Consider the following 21,125-nt stretch of genomic DNA (forward strand, 5'->3'; position numbering starts at 1 on the left):
TACCCCTGTATAATAAAAACCTTCTGCATCAGCTTGACCAGACGAATACAGACCCAATAGACGGATGTTGGTATTGCGTCAAAATTCCTCTCATCATTTTTATAGCAACTTTTAATTCGAATCACTCAACAGTTTAATAGCTGCTACATCGCTGACTGACCAGGCATTTGATCCGGGAAGGTTTCGGTAGTGTACCTTAATGGACGGAGGTGATGGTGTTAGCGTTGGTGACTCTAGTATGGTAGTGGTAATTTTGGTGGTAGTGATAGTGGTAGTGATGGAGGTGGTGGTGGTAGTGCTGGTGGTGGTGACGGCGGCGGCGGCGGCGGCGAAACTTTGGAACTAACATCACGTTTCTAAGTTAATCCCAACTCGTGTCGACTTGTAGACTGCCGTTGCGAGAAGGAGAATAAAAGTCCAGCATGCTCTCTCTCTCTCTCTCTCTCTCTCTCTCTCTCTCTCTCTCTCTCTCTCTCTCTCTCGCTTCCACCTCCTCTTTCTTTTCCATTACTCCTTCATATCATTTCCTCCTCTTCCTCGTCTCTCCACCCTCAATCCTTCCCCCCACTAAGCGCTGAGGGGCCTGGGGGTGGGTAGGCCCCGGGTAGGCGGTCCGGAGCTTTATTAAGGTTGTGGTAAATACAATATTTTCGGAAAGTTTTCCTTTGCTCTCTGCGGGATTTAAGGCTCGGTGTAAATTGTGTGCCCTCTCGCGCGCCGGGCTGGTTAGTTGTTCAGAAACGGATAATGGAGAAATAACCTCTAAGACGACAACAACAACAACAACAACAACAACACTACCACCAACAACAACAAAAACAACAACAACAACAACCACCTGTTCGATAAACTTTTCTCCACTTCTCTAAAAAAAAAAGAAAGAGAACTGAGAGAGAGAGAGAGAGAGAGAGAGAGAGAGAGAGAGAGAGAGAGAGAGAGAGAGAGAGAGAGAGAGAGAGAGAGAGAGAGAGAGAGAGAGAGAGAGAGAGAGAGAGAGAGAGAGAGAGAGAGTCGGTCGTATCGGAAAAGTGTCTAGTTAAAAACAAGATGAGGAAAGATTTGGAGTCATTAGGTGGAGTCGGAGGGTAAAAGGAAGGAGTAGGATGGAAGAGGAGGAGGAGGGGGGAAGTAGGTGGAGGGGGGCAGAGAGGGTGGGGTAGGAAGGGAAGGGAGGGAGGGGAAGCTGTGTTGCGTCTTGCTGGGTACCCTAATTCTTTTCTCATACTTATTCTCCTTCATTTTCCACTCACGCAACTCATTATCTCACTTAACGTTTCTTACTCACTCACTCACGCCCTCTAATTTCGCTACGCACTCATTTCCTTATTCAGTCATTCATTACGTATAATTTTCTCTCTCCCCTCCTCACTTCCTCATTCACTCACTCACTTAACTCCTTATTGTACTCTCACATCCTAATATTTTGCTACCTTGATTTCTTTTTTTTAGTAACTCCTTCATTTTTGTAATGTTTTCTCTCTTCTCACTCACTCACTCACTCACTCAACACTCCTTTTTTTAACTATCTTACTCATTTTAATACTTACTCATTTCCTTATTATCCTTATCCTTTTTCTACATGATTTTCTATTTCTTCGTTACTCACTTACTCACTCCCTTACTCACCCTTTACCCTCACTTTTTTTTTCATTCACTCCTTCATTTGTTTCTTTTTATTTATATTGCATTAGAACTATCAACTGAAAATCCTCACTTACTCACAAATTCATTCACTCCCTCACTCATTCACTTACTCACTCACTCATTCACTCACACAGCCACTTTGTCACCCTCTCACCCGCTCATTCATTCACTCACTCACCCACTCACACATTCACCTACCCACTCACTCATTCACTCACACTCACTTAGATATTCATACACCCTCTCCCTCTTTCGCTCCCTCCCTTCTTCCCTCACTCACTCACTCACTCCCTCACTCACTCACTCACTCACTCTACTGGCAGTTGTTATCGAGAGCTTGAAAGTGGCCTTAAAATTCTCTGAGGAACTTAAGACGTTTGTTTTCTCCCGCTTGAATAATCTTGTTGACAGTGAAGACGAGAATGAAGGTAATGGTGGTGGTGGTAGTGGTGGTGGTGATGGTGGTGGTGATGGTGTGGGTATTACCTGGAAAGTTAATATTGTCTCCTCCCTTTCTACTGGCAGCCTTTAACACTATCCCTTCTGCTGAGAGAGAGAGAGAGAGAGAGAGAGAGAGAGAGAGAGAGAGAGAGAGAGAGAGAGAGAGAGAGAGAGAGAGAGAGAGAGAGAGAGAGAGAGAAAAGAAACTTGATAATTGAATTCAACTCTATAAATTGAATCAGTTCCTTAGATAGAGCCCTGACACACACACACACACACACACACGGCCACCCACACCCGGGCACAACATCAGTCGGATAGAAATCTCCCTGCGAGGAAGGAAAACGATAAATAACAAACAAACAGACAGACAGACGCATAGACAAACAAACAAACATACAAAAAACAGCTGTGTGTGTGCCTATGGAGGGAGAGAGCGGTCATGAACAGCGGACACACAGCAGAGCAACGAGAGCGGCAGCAGCAGGGACAGAAGCAGGAGAAGTAGGAGCAGGTGGCGGGGAGAGTATTGGGAACATGCGCGGTAAAGGTTGGGTGAGGGAGGGGTGGGCGGCGGCCGGGGAGGAGTGGGCGGAGGGCGGGTAGGACTAGGAGGGAGGAACACTGCCTTGCACCCCACCCACCTCAGTGATCCCCAGAGTGTGTGAGGGAGAGCATCTTCCGCCTCCAGTCCTGTTTCCTCCCTCCACCCCTCCGTCAGATCGCACTCGAGGGCAAGGTAAGTCGCCAGGTGTTTCCGGACGTAGCGTGTGGCGTGCAGGTGGCAGGTGCTCGCCCGGGGCTGCGTGAGTTTCGAGTTGCGGGTGCGTGCAAGGCTTCAAAATCGGGTTACCATATGGTGGGACGAAGGAGAGTATGTAAGCCTGAAGGAGTGTTCGAGGAAGTGAAGGTATTGCTGTAGAAGACTTCCGGAGACCTCGTTGCAATAGAATCGGTATCACACGACTGTTTATTTGGCCATCGAAGTGTTTATCTAAGTTATCGATTGTGTATGAGTGTAGGCAGTGTATGGAAGTTTGTTAAGCCTGGAGAAGTATTCGAGTTAGTGAAGGTATTGCTATAGAACACTTCCGTAGGCGTTGTCGTAATATAGTCGGTATCTCAAGACGGTTTATATGGGCACCTTGAAGTGTTTGTCTTAGTTATCGATTGTGTATGAATGTAGTCAGTGTATGGATGTTTGCCAAGCCTGAAGGAGTGTTCGAGTTAGTGAAGATATTACTATAGAACACTTCCGGAGGCGTTGTTGTAATATAATCGGTATCTCAGGGCACTTTATATGAACATCGAAGTGTTTATCTTAGTTATCGATTACTTATAAATGTAGTCAGTGTATGTTTGTGGTATACGCTTTTGTTGGTGTTACTAACTTACTGTACGTGTTGCCTTCACCGCTGGGGGGGCTCCACCTTTGCAACCATTCACGAGAGAGAGAGAGAGAGAGAGAGAGAGAGAGAGAGAGAGAGAGAGAGAGAGAGAGAGAGGAGTGAAGAGTGAGAGAGAAGACAAATGTTCATGTAATTTGGGGTGTAAAATATTTCGTTGGAGAAACACGATGCAGCAATAAATTCAACTTAGCTGGACAGCCTCTTGAAAAGAGAGAGAGAGAGAGAGAGAGAGAGAGAGAGAGAGAGAGAGAGAGAGAGAGAGAGAGAGAGAGAGAGAGAGAAGGGAGGGGGAGCGGGAAGGCTACCTACGAAGACCAGCAACAGGCGACACCGGCGCGCACACACACACACACACACACACGAACGTTATCAGCCATAAGCTGATCAAAAAATAATAACTCGAGCAACACATAACAAATAGGCTTGGTAGCCACATGAAGGCCTATGAATAAAAAGTCGCCGCAAATTAATACCAAATAATCACCCCTGAATATCGACCCAGCCAATATTGTTATCAGTGGCAACACAAACCCCCCCTCCCTCCCCACGATGAGGGAGATAAGGAGGACCAAGAGCAGGAGGGGGAGGAGGAGGAGGAGGTGGACGAGGACGAGGAGACGCAGAGTATTGAATTTAGCGCCATTATCAGCGACCATTAATCATCAATGCTTGCTAATTACCACGCGGCCAGTCCTCGGAGACAGTGTTATGCAGTAATAAAATGCGGGGAGCATGTATTGATGGACAGACAGTTTGCTGATTAAAATACATACTTATTAGGCTACAACAGGCAAGTGAAGCCCCTCGTTCATATATTTGACAAGACTTTCATGGGAGTTTTGGGTATTTCCAGGGGTAATTTAATGACCCCGGTGATTGTTAGACCCTTTTGTACTAAGAACCTAAAAAAGCACTCATTAGAACTCGATTGATCTCATTTTTGGCCTTTGGAGATAGTTAATGTGAGATGCGACATGCGCTTTACGAACAGTACTTCAAAATATGACACAAAATAGGACATGAATTGTGTGTTCTGACAGTTTGTTGAATAAGAATAATAGGCTATGTCAGATAAGCAAACCGTCTCCTTCGTAGTCAGGTAAAGTAATAAGTCACTGATTTCTTAAACGTCGTGTTAATCTACATCAACGATAATGTGGCTGATTTAATTTTCTTCATTACCCGTTTTTCAAGGCGTGGATAATTAGTTTTGTTGATTTTTTATAACATTCTTACGACTAGGCGTAGGCGGTGGCCGAACTGGTAGCGTACTGGGCCCACATTCACCGCGTGATGGACGACGCGGGTTCGAATCCCTACGCTACCACTCGGATTTTTCAGTCACCGCCGAGTGGCTTAAAACTACCCACATGCTGTCCTGAAGACCACCCATCAACCCGGACTCTAGAGGAAGCCGTCCAAGCGAATCAAGAACGAGTTCCGGGGGGCAGCATGAGCCAATGCAAGATGGCGCCACTATAAACACTCGCCTGCGCCAGAACGGGCTGGGCCGACCATCAGGCCCCACCTGAAAGAAGCCTTGGGCCGACCATCAGGCCCCACCAGGAAGATGCCTACCGGCGCAACAGGCAACGACGTAAAAATAAAAAATAAAAATAAAAAATGCCGACTTAACTCTAAAAAAATCCGCTGCTTCTAACTTCGTCATAGAAATGGAATTACAAAGCCAAACTAGTCACGTAACTGTTAATAAATACTAATACAACGTTGCCTAAATAAAAAATAATAGTTGGCTACCATACGTCGGACAGGCAAACCCGCATTATAGATTCCAGAGAGTGTTTCAGAGGTCACTCAATAAATCTAACATCCTTTTAACTTTACTTTGCTACTTACCAGTCTCCCGTGACGTCCGATGTGTATATAACGCCTCACAAATTGAAGGAAAAGCGATTACTATAACGCTGATGACGCGCCGTGTGAGGAAGCCATGACTGACGATGCTGGGACTGGCACGTTGGTTCTCTTATCAGTAATCATTTCCATAACTCGCAAAAAAACACAAGTAAGTTACGATTTTAACAGTAATTATCAATGAATATCGTTATCTCTGTGTGGGGTGAGGGTGGGGGGCAGTTTGGGGTCAGAAATCGTTAAATATAATACGCTAAGTACGATATTAATATGGTAACGTTGGTGTGGTGCTGAAGGCGACTTGGATAGCGTTCCCGCCCGACCCTTCTTTCCATCTCCCGCTCACCTTCACTCCTCACGTTCCTCCTCCCGTGGTCATTGTAAGTACCACATCAATATTCCTTCGTTTTAGAATCTCCAGGAACGAAACCATTTTATTTATAACAGTATAGTACGTACCACATCAATATTCCTTCGTTTTAGAATATCCAGGAACGAAACCATTTTATTTAAGACAATATAGTACGTACCACATTAATAATCCTTCGTTTTAGCATCTGCAGGAACGAAACTATCTTATTTATGACAGGTTTCGGTACGTACCATATATATATATATATATATATATATATATATATATATATATATATATATATATATATATATATATATATATATATTCCCTCGTTTTAGCGTCTCAGAGAACGAAACCATTTTATTTATGGCAGTATAGTTTGTACCACCTTAATATTCCCTCCATCCTTCGCATAGGTTAGGTTATTATATTGTGAGTGGGAAAGACTCATAGCCCGCCCAACCCCATAAAGGAAAATAAGGACGTTAAACGGAAATTTTTTGACTGCTGAATAAAAATAATAGGTGGTACGTCTGACAAGCAAACCTCCTTCCTCCTTCGTAATTATGTTCAGTGTTATAATTTATGATATAAGACGGAAGGAAACGTGTATGCTCTGACATTTTGCTAATTAAATATGATTAGACAGTCAGACAAGCAAGCTTCCTGTGTGAATTTAGCGGTGATTTAATTATGATTCCTATATCGTGCATGAATCCTTTGGGATGGACAGAGTTTACGATTAATAATTAATGAAACACTCACATTATAAAACTTTCCCGATTAGTTTACTCGTTCCAAAACAAAACAAAACAAAACTTTCCCAACTTTTGGTACTACTTATGCTTATCTAATTATTCATTTCTCGTGTTTAATTGTTGGGAGTGGCAGTTAATGAATTTCAAGTGCCAAGCTATTAATCTGTGAGGCACTGCGCTGGGCTTATTACGGCGGGGCTAGTAGTTGAATAAATAGCTATTAATCTACTTGGGACTATATTCTGCTTATTTCGGTATGGCTAGGCTAAGGGGTCAGGAGGAGAGGCTGAGGGGTTAAAATGTTGTTAAATAAATAGGTGATAGGCTGTGAGGAATAATGTTGAGTTTATTATGGTATGGATAGGCTAAAGGGTCAATAGGAGAGGATGAGGGGTTAGAATGTAGTTGAATAAATACTGTTATAATCTGTGAGGCCATTATGTTGAGTTTATTACAGTGTGGTTAAGCTATTGGGTCAGGAGGATAGGTTAGGGGATATAATGTAGTTGTTTGAATAGCTGTTATAATCTGTGAGGTATTATGTTGATCTTATTACGGTATGGCTAGGCTAGTGGGTCAGGAGGATAGGTTAGGGGATATAATGTACTTGTATGAATAGCTGTTATAATCTGTGAGGCATTATGATGAGTTTATTACAGTGTGGTTAAGCTAGTGGGTCAGGAGGATAGGTTAGGGGATATAATGTAGCTGTATGAATAGCTGTTATAATCTGTGAGGCATTATGTTGATCTTATTACGGTTTTGCTAGGCTAGTGGGTCAGGAAGATAGGTTAGGGGATAGATTGTAGTTGAATAAATAGCTGTTATAATCTGTGAGGCATTATGTTGAGCTTATTACGATGTGACTAGGCAAGTGGGTCAGGATAGGCAGAGGGGTTAAAATGTAGTTGAAAAAATAGCTGTTAATTTGTGAGGCATTATGTTGATCTTATTACGGTGTGGCTAGGCTAGTAGATCACGAGGATAGATTTGGAAGGGGTGCTTATAACATAGTTGAATAAATAGCTATTAACCTATGAGGCACTAAGAACGTTTTGTTTATTCTGGTATGTCAAGTCAGGAGTCATGTTATTGCTGCGCGTGGCCTCGGTGCTAATCTCCGTATCTAAACTGTATTTGAATTAGTCTGGTACGATTGTAAAAAATAAACGAATGAAGTTGGTTTTGAGAAGAAAAAAACAGCTTCATCCTGTCATTGGAGAGGCGGTGGAGTGAATATAATCCTTTTTTACCTTGTTATGAAGCGGCATTGCTGGCTATTATTAAACCCGAATTTTTCCCTCCACATTAATTTTACGGTCCGAGAAATGTTTGGATGTGTGTTGAGGAATAATATTGTCAATGAAACTGAAGCATCGTATCGCCCTCGCCTACGAAAGATAAATAAGGACTGTTCTTTACCGTCCATATGAATTTGTCCCTTTCTTTATCTTACAACGGCCCATTATCAGTGTTGCCAGATAGTTTTACTCAGCCTCTTATATTTTCCTATTTCCGACTCAAACACTGTCTCCTCCACTCTGTAGTTATCGTTGAAATGGTTAAATGCTGATGTATAATAATAATAGTCTTAGGTTGATGTTTTTAGACACTTCCGACTCTCACATCAATAATTTTTAAAGGCCAAAAAAGAGGGTAAATTCGTTCACTCGAGTGTTTTTTCACGTTCATTGTATAGAAGGCTTGCCAGACTACCACCAGGGTCAGAAAACTATACCCCTGGAAATGCCCAAAACGCCTGTGAAAGCCTTGTCAAATACGTGAACTTGGGTACCGAAATGTTTAAGAATAAGGGCTTTAGTAATTTTCCTCCCCTACCATTTATTCTTGCTTTAATTTTAGGATTCATTTTCATTCTCGTCACCATATATTTTTATTATTCACCTTTTTCTCTTTTTCAGTGTAGGATATGACGGAAATCCATAATATAAGGACGATAAATGTGTGTGTGCTCGTTTTCAAGAATATTTGTGATAACAACGCCGAAAGGAATCTATGGTGGCCTCCGCTTACAGGATAAAAAAAAAGTGTTCTGCAATTAGCAGCATCTGGTTATGATGAGCACCGGCAATATTAGGGTTTAATTATACGTCATATCAAATAACAAAGGGTATGTTTATTCTGCAATATTAGGGTTATACATAGAGAAGGTGTCAACTTGGCCAGGGAACATTATGGGTCTTTAAAAATATACAGAAACGTGTTAAGAAAAAAATACGACGAATTATTGGAAACATTCCTAATTAGGCTTCAAACAGACTGCTGCAACTCGGCCCAAGAATGTAAGGGAGGGAGTTGATAAAGATGAAAAAAAAAATGGTCATGAGTATTATAATGGGTCTGGGCAAACAGCAGAATAAAAACTCATTACAATATTTTTTCTCAACAAGTGCAATGTTTAATTTAGTCTAGCCAAACCAAGCCCCGGCATCTAGTTCCTCCCTTCCCTCCTTCCTCGCAGCCGCTAATGCCGGGGGCTTATAGTTCAAAATATATTAAAATTTTGCGCATGGATTTTCCTACATATATTGGGGAGAGATACTGCTCTATTTACTTCAAATATATCTGGCGCAAAAGGGCTCCTTTATTAGCTGTTCCGGAAAATCCTTCGCTGGAAACAAGCCTAAGTAACGAGGCGGCAGCGGGGAAGCACAAGCCGGTACGGTAGCCTGTTAATAATAATTGTAAGCATGCTCGCCCCTCACTTGTACTTTATTATTTTACCTTTTTTTCCTACACTGACGAAACAACGGGGAAAACAGGCAAAAAAAATCCAACCCTCATTATTTTTTTTTCCTTTTTTATTTCATTTTTCTAGAAGGGGGAACATCACCATAAATAGGCTTAACTTACAGCCATTAACATTTATATACATGATTCAGGAAGTGCTGCGTAGAGTTTGCTGCACGAGGAAGAAGAGAGAAGCGGGAAAAAGAGTGGAAAGAAGGGAAGAAAAATAATCAGAAAAAAAAAATCCGAATGCAGCAATTGCCACGCCTCTGTTTTTTGCAATCACTACCATTAAGAAACTTAACTAACAGCCAATACTTTATACATGGCTCGAGAAGTGTGCAATAGAGACGGAATTGCAGCATGAGGAAGAGGAGGGACGCAGGAAAAAGAGGTTGGGTAAGGGGGAATAAGTATCGTATTGAGGGAGGAATGATGAGCAGGGAAGGGGCGGAGATGAGATGGCTGGAAAATGTTGGGAGATGAGTGAAGGGGAGTGAGGTATAGGTGGAGAAGGGTTGGGGAGATGAATGTAGGGGGAGGATTATGTCAGCAGAGATGGAGAGATGAGGTGGATGAAGGTAGTGGGGTGATAAGGTAGCTTTTTGTGGACATTGAACAGGAAAAAAGAAAAGAAAGAAAAAGCAACTAAAAGGCGACACGCAGTCTGAATTAATCTAAACGCCCTCGTAGAACATAACTCTGTGTGTGTTCCCTGCATTATTGTCTCCATAACCTTCTAAAATAATTATCATCGGGGAAGCGGGAGGGGAGGAGGCAGAGAGGAGGGTGGCAGAATGAAAATGAAGAGGATTATGAATAAGTGAATGAAAATGAAGATCAGAATGAGAGAAAAATGACGATGAATGAACGATAACGAATGAAGAGGATGAAGAACAGAACGTAAGTGAATGAATGAATAAATGAAAACGAAGGAAGAGAGAAAAAAGAGAGAAGAACGTTAATTAATGAAAAGAAGAACCAGAATAAACATACGAGAACGATAAATTACTTAACACATACAGTAGGCGGCGAGGCAGACTTATATACTTAGTGCGGGCGGTGCTGGGCGGGGCGGGGTGGAGCGGTACGGAAGAGAGAGAGAGAGAGAGAGCAAGGCATAGAGAGGAGAAATTTGCTGCTACGTTCACGAGAGGAAAGAAGAGAGAAGAGAGAGAGGAAAGTCTGGCGGGTGGAGGCTGGAGACTGGCTGGCTGGCTGGCTGGGTGGAGTTGCCAGCGGTGATGTCAGGGTCTGGAGAGGGCTGGAGTGGGGTGGGACTGAGTGAGAGGCTTGAGTGTAACCTGAAGGAGAGAGAGCTAGGACTGGAGAGCGTATGATAAAGTGGAATGTGGGGAAACTGGGAAAGAGTGAGGTTGGTGGAAATTGCGTACAGTGGGGATTGGGTAAGGGAGATGAATGTTAGTTTTGAGGGAAGGGGAGGATATGAGGTGGGTGGAAAATGTTGTGGAGATGAATGTATGGGGACTGGTGAAGTAGGTGGAGAAAGGTTTGGGAGATGAATGTAGGAGAGGATTAGTTCAGTAGGGAAGGGGAGATGAGGTGGGTGAAGGTGGTGGGGAAATGAGGTAACTTTGGGGAGGATTGAGTGAATAAGAAAGGGGAGGAAATGAGATGGGTAGAGAAGTGTTGGGGGAGGATTGGGTGAGCAGGGACGGGGAGGAGGTGAGGTGGGTGAAGGGTGTTATTCAGGGCATGGAAGGGGAGGTGTTGGTTAGTGTGTTGGTGAATGTTATTTTTCGGTAAGGGTGTCGGCAAGTGTTGTTTTACCATCCGCGCCTCCACCAGCAAGCCTCAGAGGGAATGTTGGGCGGGCGGGAGTGCAGTGCAGGAGGGGGCTTCAGGCTGTTTATACACTCGTAAAGTTTATCACCTGAAGGGCCTCCGTGCGTACCTGGTCTCTAATTCGCGCGGAAACTTCCCAATCAGTAGACACGCGTGGTCGTTCCGCGGAAACCCTGAAAGCTGTGCATGGCGCGTTAACCAGATTGGGCGGACGCTTGTATCCCTGAAAACGCCGCTATACTTGCTGCTGTGTTGGGCGGAGTGTGAATGAAGTGTGTCCTGAATTAATTTGTGACTGGTAAAAGAAAAAAAATGGCTATAACTATGCAAACTCTCAACGTAGCACTTGTTGGTATAAACATATGAATTATAGGGAATGTTACTAGGTGCTATGTTGCGTCGGGTGTGAATGAACGGTGTCATGAATTAATTTGTAAATGGTAAAGAAAATAGAGGTACCTAAGCAACTTCTTAACGTAGCACTACCTTGGTAAAAACGTGATTGACTGTCATGTTCTATAGGGAATGTTACTTGTTGCTGTGTCGGGTTGAGTGTATACAAACGGTGTCCTAATTTGTTACTGGTGAAGAAAATAAAGACAGCTGAGGTTATGTAGCCTCTTAACTTAGCACTTTCTTGGTAACAGCACGATTAAAAGTGTTGTGCTTTAGGGAATGTTACTTGTTGCTGTGTTGTGGAGGGTTTGAAGGAACAATGTTTTAAAGTAATTTGAAGCTAGAAGAATAAAATTGTTGCAAAAACTGTTCACATTTTTAACGTAATTTTTTGCTTGATGATAAAGTGTTGGTGTATTTAGATTGTTATTTGTTTTTATGTTCGGTCAAGTCTAAATGAACAGCGTTTTTAAAGTAATTCATAAGTATGAAAAAATAAATAAACTTCAAAATTTATTATTAGTACAGTTTGCTTGCTAATAGAAATATGAATAATCGTGTTACATATAGAGAAAAAGCTAGATTATATCACTACGTTAGAGGTATGACATGTTATGACAGATAAATAGAGAAAAAATGCAAAACTATACAATGCCATCACAAAACAGAGCTTGATGGAAAAGTATTGAATAATGGTGCAACAACAACAACAGTAATATCAACATCGTAAATATTTTGCTTCTATTGCAAATTCGATCACACAGACACAAACAGACCGTATTTATTCAGTCTGTTTGTGCCAGTGTGATTGCAGACACAAACAGACTGTGTAAATATGATTTGTTTGTGTGACCGTATCCCGTCTTTGTGGACGAGGCTCGGACTCTGCTAACACAATTCAATCTTCTATGCTGGACTGTTTCCGAGTTACCAAGTATCAATATTCATTTTAAATATATTTTGGCTTAAAGCCGAACCTGACACAGTCGATACCTGTGCTTAGTTGATGCACTAGAATGGTCACATATCACTGGAAACCTGATTTCATTCACCTTTGATACATATTAGTAAACACACGGCGAGGGATGTATTAGGACTATCAGATTTGCAGCAGAATTGGTATGTTTTGCAAGAAATATAGCAAACTGAGCAATGCTTTCTTCTCTGCTATATTTTCAAACGAAACATTATGAATTATTTGAATGAAATATAGTGGTCCTCCCCTCATACCCCTTTTAAAAACAAATGAGATGTATTCTACTTCCGTCTCCTTCACGCCGAGGGACCGACCGGGTGGCACAATGCTGCCCGCTACTGACACGGAGGATGGAAAGTCCCTCATTAGAATCACCTTCACACCAGGTGAAATGATACGAAAGGTTGAAAGGTCAGATGGTGCCGAAGGAAGGTTACGAGCGGGGGGGAGGACGGGGGTGTTGTTTGGCAGCCTGGCGGTGAACGCGGCACAAGTTTACACGCATTGTTTACTGTTGACTCAGGAACAAGTGCGGCTCATTTACTTTGTGTGTTTGTGAGGGACACTCGGCTGGTGCGCCACACGGAGGTTGGTCCTCTCCCCGCCAGCCACGTCCAGCCGTTCCCGGAGTGTCGCACTAGATAAGTTTTAGCGAAATGCGCAATTAATGTTTTTACTAGCGCCATCTCGTCTGTTCTACTGTTTTTCTTTACTAATTTTATTCACTTAGATTTTTTTGTCAGTACTCTTACACTCCTCTACTTCAGCCAGCTACATGGAGGCGACACCGGACAATTTGATCACATGTTACGGTTTGGTTTGTTTTATAAATAATGTGGCACACAAAAAAAGTGTGTGTGTGTGTGTGTGTGTGTGTGTGTGTGTGTGTGTGTGTGTCGTATGTTGGGTAGTAGTTCAACACTTTGTTAGCCCAGGTGGTGTTGATGGGTGTTGATGGTGTTGCGGGCAAATTAGCCGCGGCCCCCAGCAGTGTGGTGCCGCAGTGGCAAGGGGGGTGGGGGCAGGCGGTGGAGGGTTAGCGTGTCGACCTCTGCGCGGGTCAGGCGGCGAGGCACTCTGGACACAGACCCCGCCGGGCGGCCGCCGAGCCCCACACCGAGCCGGTGGTGGTGTGACGAATTGGGTTTGAAGATATGATGTGAGAGTAAGCAAATTTTGAGAGCAAGACAATATAATTATATATATCGTGTTATTTGTTTTGTTTATAATGTTTACTTATTTATTTATTCATTTATTTATATACTATTGTGTGTACATAAAGAGTAAAAATAACAGTGTAATTAACAGGTGTTAATGTTTCCACATGGTCACTGGATTATTAATGTAATACTTATGCATGCATATCATTAATGGGGTGAGGTACAACGAACACCGCACATATCCACACAGTGCAGCGGCAAAATGTGTTGGTGCACGAGGCATTAAAATTTAATGATGATTTAAAGCTTCACCAAACAGCGTCAGCAACACTCAGGCAGCAGCAGCCTTATCTCGGCGTGTTAGACCGCGGCCACACGCGTTCACCGACATGTCGGAAACGTGCTTTAACCACTGCTCCGGCGCCGTATGACCACTGTAGTTGTGGGGCCATGAATATTTAGTCCAATCAATCTATCAACCTCCACTGCTCCGCATACGTGGGACATATGTCTGTAACATGGGACTGAGCAGTGTGGCTGCTGGCGCACCACCTTCGAGTTGCTTGTCTGATACTGGTCACTTCACCCGCCATGCCTCCCTTCACGAGTCGGGGCCAACAGGTCGCAAGGGGATGGTTTCAGAACCTTCGGGGATACGAGAAAAGTTGATGCCTTGGGCGGGACCTGAGTCACGTCCCTGAGTTGTTATCACACCGACCGGACCCACTTAGCCACAAAGGATAATGCCTCCCGAGATTGTGTAACTTTGATTGTATTAAGAATTCGTAGTCAACAATGGCTATGGCTGACGTAAGTGTTTGTCCTCAATATATTTTGCTCAACTACTATCTTAAGAATGACGGTATCACCCCGACCTGTCCCTTTATTCCCACGTTGTCTGTAGACGCGAGCAGCACGGCTTTAGAGGAGAGTCTGGCTGTTCGTCAGGATCCTCTGCCAAAGTTAATAAGGGAAGACTGAGCATCCGGAAGTCGTCCCGTTCGAGCCAAGGACGCGGTAAATGAAGGAACAGATACGCAACTTCACGCTCCGGCGAGTGAAAAAGCTTGGAGGGAGCCAGGCGTCCCCGGGAAGGCAGAATTGACGTTTGGAAGTGCAGTCGGCAGAAAAGTTTTGAAATTGTCTCCACTCGGGTCTGCAGCTTCCCTCGTTTCCTTGCAAGGGAGACGTGCTGGCGCGGCATCCGTCTCAAGTAATCGCGTCTTTCCACCACATCCACTCGTCTCTGTGTCCGAATGTCAAGGTACCATGCAGAACCGGGCCGGACTGCAGCTGTCATGGGAAGGCTGATAAGGGCTGCAGTGTGGTAGACCGCTGACTACACGGCTGGCCAGACTGACACGTGTACAAAGTGACTGTCAGGAAAATGAAGCGGGGAAGCAGAGGAAGACGAGGACAAGAGAAAGGAAGACATCATTCGCGAGGAAGTTTTTTTTTATCTTTGTTTACTTGTGTATTTTTGGATATTTGTTGCCCTACTTCTCTGTCCTTCCTCTCCTATAATCTTCTATGTTGTCTCGTCCTCATTCTACTTCTCGCATTGCCTTCACTTTCATATTTTCTTTATCGGCGTCCCAGGTGTTTGAGGGCTGATGGACAGGCAGCTTATAGTGTCCGCACTCCCCCCTCTCTATTTAATTTGTCTCTTATATAAATAATAAAAAAAGGCGTTCAGGTTAACAGTGCGCCAAAAGCAAAATGCCCCTTGTTCTCAGTACCGTTTCAGAGGGCACCGAGTCCTGAAGTGTGTCTTCCTATCTAACTTTCTGGTTGGCGGCGTTCGTCACTGTCGTTCTTCCATTCTGCGTCATGTCCTGTTCGAGGTCACGAGCCAGAAGTGAATAGCGGCGTCCCTCGTTGCTGGAGTAGTTCCTGATAGTACGAATTCCTGAAGTGTGTCGTTTCCTTTCTTTTCCAAGTTTCTGGTTGCCGGCGTTCGTTCTTGTCGTCTTCCAGTCTGCGCCATGTCATGCTCGAAGTCACGAACCTAAAGTGAATAGCGTCCATCGTTCCTGGAGTCGTTCCCAAGAGCCCCGAATCTTTAAGTGTGTCGTTTCTTTTTTTCTTTAACTTCCTGGTTGCCGGCGTTCGTTCTTGTTGTCTTCCAGTCTGCGTCACGTCCTGTTCAAAGTCACAAGTCAGAGGTGAATAGCGTCGTGGAGTCGTTCCCAAGAGCACCGTTTCCTCTATCAAGGGCGTCGCTTCCTCTCCTCTGTGGCTCCCTGGTTGCCTGTCTGTCGTTTTCCAGTTTGCGTCACGTCCTGTTCGAAGTCACGAGCCAGAAGTGAATAGCGTCGTGGAGTCGTTCCCAAGAGCACCGTTTCCTCCATCAAGGGCGTCTCCTCTGTGGCTTCCTGGTTGCCGCCGTGCGTTATTCTGTCCTTTTCCCTGTTTGCGTCAGTTCCTGGTCGATATCGTTACGTGAGGTCGGCGCTTCCCACTTTCTTAATTAACAACACCTGCTTCCCCGTCATCGCCGTCGCATTCTCGCTATTGCGTCTCCGCCTCCGCCAGTCATTTCTCAGTACCCGCTATCGCTAGACATCCATCACTTACGCCAGACTTTTAAACGTGGAATTAGTATTTATCAACAGCTGTGTGTGTGCCGAGAAGGACAAATCACCCGCATTATTGTTGGCAAGGACTAATGCGACGTTTAAAAAATCACGCGGTATTGTTCAATGACTGTTCTCTCTCTCACTCTCTCACTCTCTTTCTCCCTCCCTCGTGAAGAGCCGCAGCCGTTGCCACTAACCTTCCCTCTTTAGCCAATACTCGCGATGGAGAGTCTGAGGGACATATTCTTAAATATTTCAACTCCCAAGCACACACACATTTGACAAGGCTTTCGTATAGGATTCCTGGGTATTTCCACGGGTAGCTACTTTTATGACCCTCCGTGGTGGTAGTTTGACTCTTCTTCTGCACCATGAACCCCCCAAAACACCACTTAGAACTCAATTAATCTCCTTTTTCTCGCTTTGGAAATAGTTGATGTGAGACTTTCATAAGATTTTTAGGTATTTCCATGGGAACTTTTATGATCCTGGTGGTAGTTTGACTCTTCATCTGTACCATGAATCTAAAGAAACACTCATTAGAACCCGATTAATCTCCTTTTTAGCCTTTGGAAATAGTTGATGTGAGGCTCTCATAGTATTTATGGGTAGTTCCATGGGTACTTTTATGACCCTGGTGGTAGTTTGACTCTTCTTCTGTACCATGAACCTAAAAAACACTCAATAGAACCCGATTAATCTCCTTTTTCGCCCTATGGAAACAGCTGATGTGAGCGTCGGTCACGTCTAAGACTACTCACCTGACTCTACTAATCCACCTCCCATGATGATGTTGACCCTCTCTCTCCCTCTCTCCTCTATCCCATCTAACGTTCCTGTACACACACTAATCCTCTCTATATAGCGTCCCTCTCCCTTATCTTTAATTAATCACGTACTCAAACACACCCACACACACACACACTCACTCTCACCTTCACACACACACCCGCTGACACCTCTCCCCTCCGCTACGTACTGCATCCTGTTTCCCACTGCACGTCGGTCGGTCTTTGGCAGCGATGGGGGCAGGTGGCGGCGAGACTGACAAGTAAATGGAGTTAGAGGGTCAGTTAACACCAATTTCCCGCCCAGTATCCAGGAGCGCGCGGGGACGGTGTGGTGCGGTGTGGTGTGGTGTGGGATGGTGTGGGGTGGGGTGGGGTGGTGTGGGGTGGTGTGGGGCTATGTCCCTCCCTTCCTTCTCTCCCCATGCAGTGTGTGAGTGAGATGCCCCCGCTGAGAGAGAGAGAGAGAGAGAGAGAGAGAGAGAGAGAGAGAGAGAGAGAGAGAGAGAGAGAGAGAGAGAGAGAGAGAGAGAGAGAGAGAGAGAGAGAGAGAGAGAGAGAGAGAGAGAGAGAGAGAGAGAGAATGGTCAGGGAGATAAAGACATAGTAGACAATAGACAGATTAATAGATAAACTCTCTATCTATCTATCCATCTATCTATCTCATACATATACAGACAGATACAAACGGAAATAAAAGTAGATAAAAAGGCAAAAAAAAAATCGAGGCATACAGGGAGGCGATGGCTGTGTGGTCTACTACTACTACTATTAGCACTACTACTACTACTACTGCAATTAATAAAAAAAGGAAGAGATTCTGCTATACTCACTTTACGTACTTAGGTTGGCGTGGCAGTAGCGAGGGCCGCGGAAAGGACAGTTAAGAGGGTCCCAGTAAAGGTGAGAATCCGAGGTGGGACTCAAAACTTATCTCGCCAGAAGGAAATAACGTATCGGCTTCGACTTCCTTGCCTTCACGTGGGAGAGGAAACAGGACGACGAGGAGGAGGAGGAGGAGAAAAATAAAAAGAAAAAAGAGGAGAAGGAAAAAAAGGAGCAGCAGGCGAGAATGAGGAGCAGAAGGACGAGGAGAAGGAGGAGGAGGAGCAGAAGAAGGAATAAAATATGTGTACAGGAGAAGACAAATGGAGCAGGAGGGAGAGAAAAGATAAGAAAAAATGCGAGAAAAATGAAAATTACTGTGGAAAAAAAAGGAAAATATAATAAATGAAATCGATGAAGAGAACGAAAATTAACTAAACAAAGAATGGTAAAGGTCCGGGCGATTACTTTCATCAACGATTCTCTTTGCCACTCTGAAAGACGAGGGCTGACAACCTTCACCCATCATATATTGTGCCCTCACCCTCACTCTCACTCTCCCCTCAATCATTCAGGGACATATTCTTAACCCGTTGACTGCGAATTTCCTACCAGAAGACCTCACCAAGCTACAGGAATGGATCAAAAAGTGGCTGCTACAATTCAATGAAAAAATGTAAAGTCCTGCACCTTGGGAGGGGATATCCAGCACACCAATACCACATGGGAAACACTCCGCTCTCCACCACAGAGGCAGAGAAAGACCTGGGACTATCTTATCAGGCTACCAGTGAAAGCCAAAGTCGTTCCAATCGCAGCAGACGGGTGAAACATTACGACCCCCAAGCACATGCGCAGATTTGACAAGGCTTTCGTAGGAGTTGTGAGCATTTCCATGGAGAGTTTTATGACCCCGGTGGTAGTCTGATGAAGCTTCTGTACCATGAACGTGAGAATAACGCTCATGAAAACCCGACGCCCTAGCACATGCACATATTTGACAAGGTTCTCGTTGGAGTTGTGAGCGTTTCCAGTGATAGTTTTATGACCCTGGTGGTAGTCAGACGAAGCTTCTGTGCCATGAACGTGAGAGTAACACTCATGAAAACGCGGCGCCCAGAACATGCACAACTTTGACAATGCTTTCGTAGGAGTTGTGGGCATTTCCATGGATAGCTTGATGACCCTGGTGGTGGTAGTTTGACAATGCTTCTGTGCCATGAACGTGAGAATAACGCTCATGAAAACCAGACGCCAAAACACTCAGATTTGACATGGCTTTCGTTGGAGTTGTGGGCATTTCCATGGATAGCTTGATAACCTTTTGTGGTGGTAGTTTGACAAAGGTTCTGTACCATGAACGTGAGATTAACCAATAACTCATGAAAACCCGACTAATAATATCCTTTTTTGGTCTCTGGAAATAGTTGACGTGCATGAGAGATAGAATCGTCTCAAAATACTTACCTCAATCTTTGTCTTTTTCTCTTACTCTTCTTTTATATTCTCTCCCCTTTCACTAATTATCAAATCTTTGTTCACCATGGAGCAACCTCGCCTCCCCCTTCCCCTTTTTCTTCCCCTCAGTCATTCAATCTTTGTCTTCTTTTTCTGCCCTCAGTCACACCACCTTCAATCCTTATCAAATCTTCCTTCACTAGCAACCTCGCCTCCACCTCCACTTTTTCTTCCCTTCAGTCATATAATCTTTGTCTTCTTATATTCTCCTCTTCAGTCATTCAATCTTTGTATTCTTTTCCTTCCCTCATTCACACCACCTTCACTTCCCATCAAATCTTCCTTAACCAGCAACCTCGCTTCCCCCTCTTCTTCTTCCCTTCAATCACATATAATCTTTGTCTTTTTATTTTCCTCCTCTCCACCAAACCCCTTATAAGTATTATCACATCTTAATTCTCATACCAGCAACCACAGCTTTCCCATCTTCTCCCCTCTCCCAACCACACTTCCGTAACCTATCATTAACCACACCCTCATCCATAACCACTATATCCTTCTCTTCCTCCCCCTCATCAAACTCACCCTCTTCACTATGCCATCAGCAGCAACCTTTCAATCTCCCTCTTCTCTTCTCTTCTCCCTTCACTCAGCTTCGTCCTCCCTTCCATTTCCCCTCACCGAAACCGATCATTCGCTCCTTATTCTTCATCCATCGATATGAATAAAAGCGAAGAAGTGATTCCCAAAGAGCCTTCAGTTGAGGGTCTAATTGGGTCGTTAGCACCATCTCGTTCTTGCCTTCCTTCCCCTCCGTAGACACGCTATTGTCGATCTTTTCCCTCAAGTCATTCATTCCCTGGCTTACTTTGTTCATTTTTATTTTTACGACTACTGTTGCTGCTCTTGCGACCACTACTACTACTACTACTACTACTACTACTACTGCGACGACGCTGGCTATTAAAAAGGGCTTAGGAGAAACGAAAATATAAGCTGTAGACACCGGTAACTACTTTTTTGAGTGTCAAACCAGGGAAACTGAGGCCCAAGGGTAAGTTATAATGGGACTCCAGAATAAGACAAATTGGACTGTGCAGGAATGAGGTAAATTTGGTTTCAGGTAACAGGCGAAACAGACTCCGTAATAGGAAAAGTTAGGCCTAAGAAACGAGGGAAATAAATAGGTCGCGATATTATGAAATTTCCTTTCATTTATATTACGTATTTCTGAAGTGGCGCATCGGTAGAGCGTTGTTGTGTTCCCGTTGTGTAAGAGTCCTTGATCGGTTTATACTCCTGTCGGTATCCGTGAATTCCTGTTTTAGAAATCAAACACGAGATGGAGATAAAATGTTTTCACCGTTCGAGTTGACGCATCGAAGCGATTTTTATATTTTTTCTGTCCAGTGTTATGCGAGAGTCCTTGACCCGTGTGTGTGTGTGTGTGCATGTGTGTGTACAGTGACACGCGAACGGAAACCAGAAGCGAGATGAAAATAGAACACACTCCGGTGACTGACGTGCGAGATGAAAATAGAGTTTTAAAGAGACGTGACATCGTTCTGTGTGGGGTGTCCGTGCGTGTATGTGTGTGTGTGTGTGTGTGTGTGTGTGTGTGTGTGTGTGTGTGTGTGTGTGTGTGTGTGTGTGTGTGTGTGCGAAAAGTATATATTTTAGGCTCAGTGTTGTTGGGTTTTGTTTGAGGTTGAAAACTGACAGTATACATTTTTATACTTGTTTTTTTATTGTGTTGTTGTTTCTGGTGTAACTCAATACATGAAACTATTTTGATCAACTCATTTATCAGGAGATCCACAGAGAAATGTTGATAGAATTACCGAGGGATACATATATACATAAATACATATATACGAGAGAGAGAGAGAGAGAGAGAGAGATAT

At 44.0% G+C, this 21,125-nt stretch overlaps 1 protein-coding gene across 2 annotated transcripts in view; it reads left to right on the top strand.

Annotated features, from left to right (window-relative positions):
• Positions 1–2,701: 2,701 nt before the first annotated feature.
• LOC127004222 (solute carrier family 12 member 8-like) overlaps positions 2,702–21,125 on the top strand; it is a 63,741-nt gene continuing 45,317 nt past the window's right edge. Inside the window, exon 1 of one of the 2 annotated variants that reach the window (XM_050871756.1) lies at positions 2,702–2,824. The gene's annotated coding sequence lies outside the window, so the exon portion shown is untranslated. Of the gene's footprint in view, positions 2,825–5,658; positions 5,750–21,125 lie in introns of those variants that run through there. The other variant, XM_050871758.1, reaches the window with a different exon arrangement.

This window comes from Eriocheir sinensis, chromosome 27, assembly GCF_024679095.1.
Source record: "Eriocheir sinensis breed Jianghai 21 chromosome 27, ASM2467909v1, whole genome shotgun sequence".
In the NCBI taxonomy this organism is placed as follows: domain Eukaryota; kingdom Metazoa; phylum Arthropoda; class Malacostraca; order Decapoda; family Varunidae; genus Eriocheir; species Eriocheir sinensis.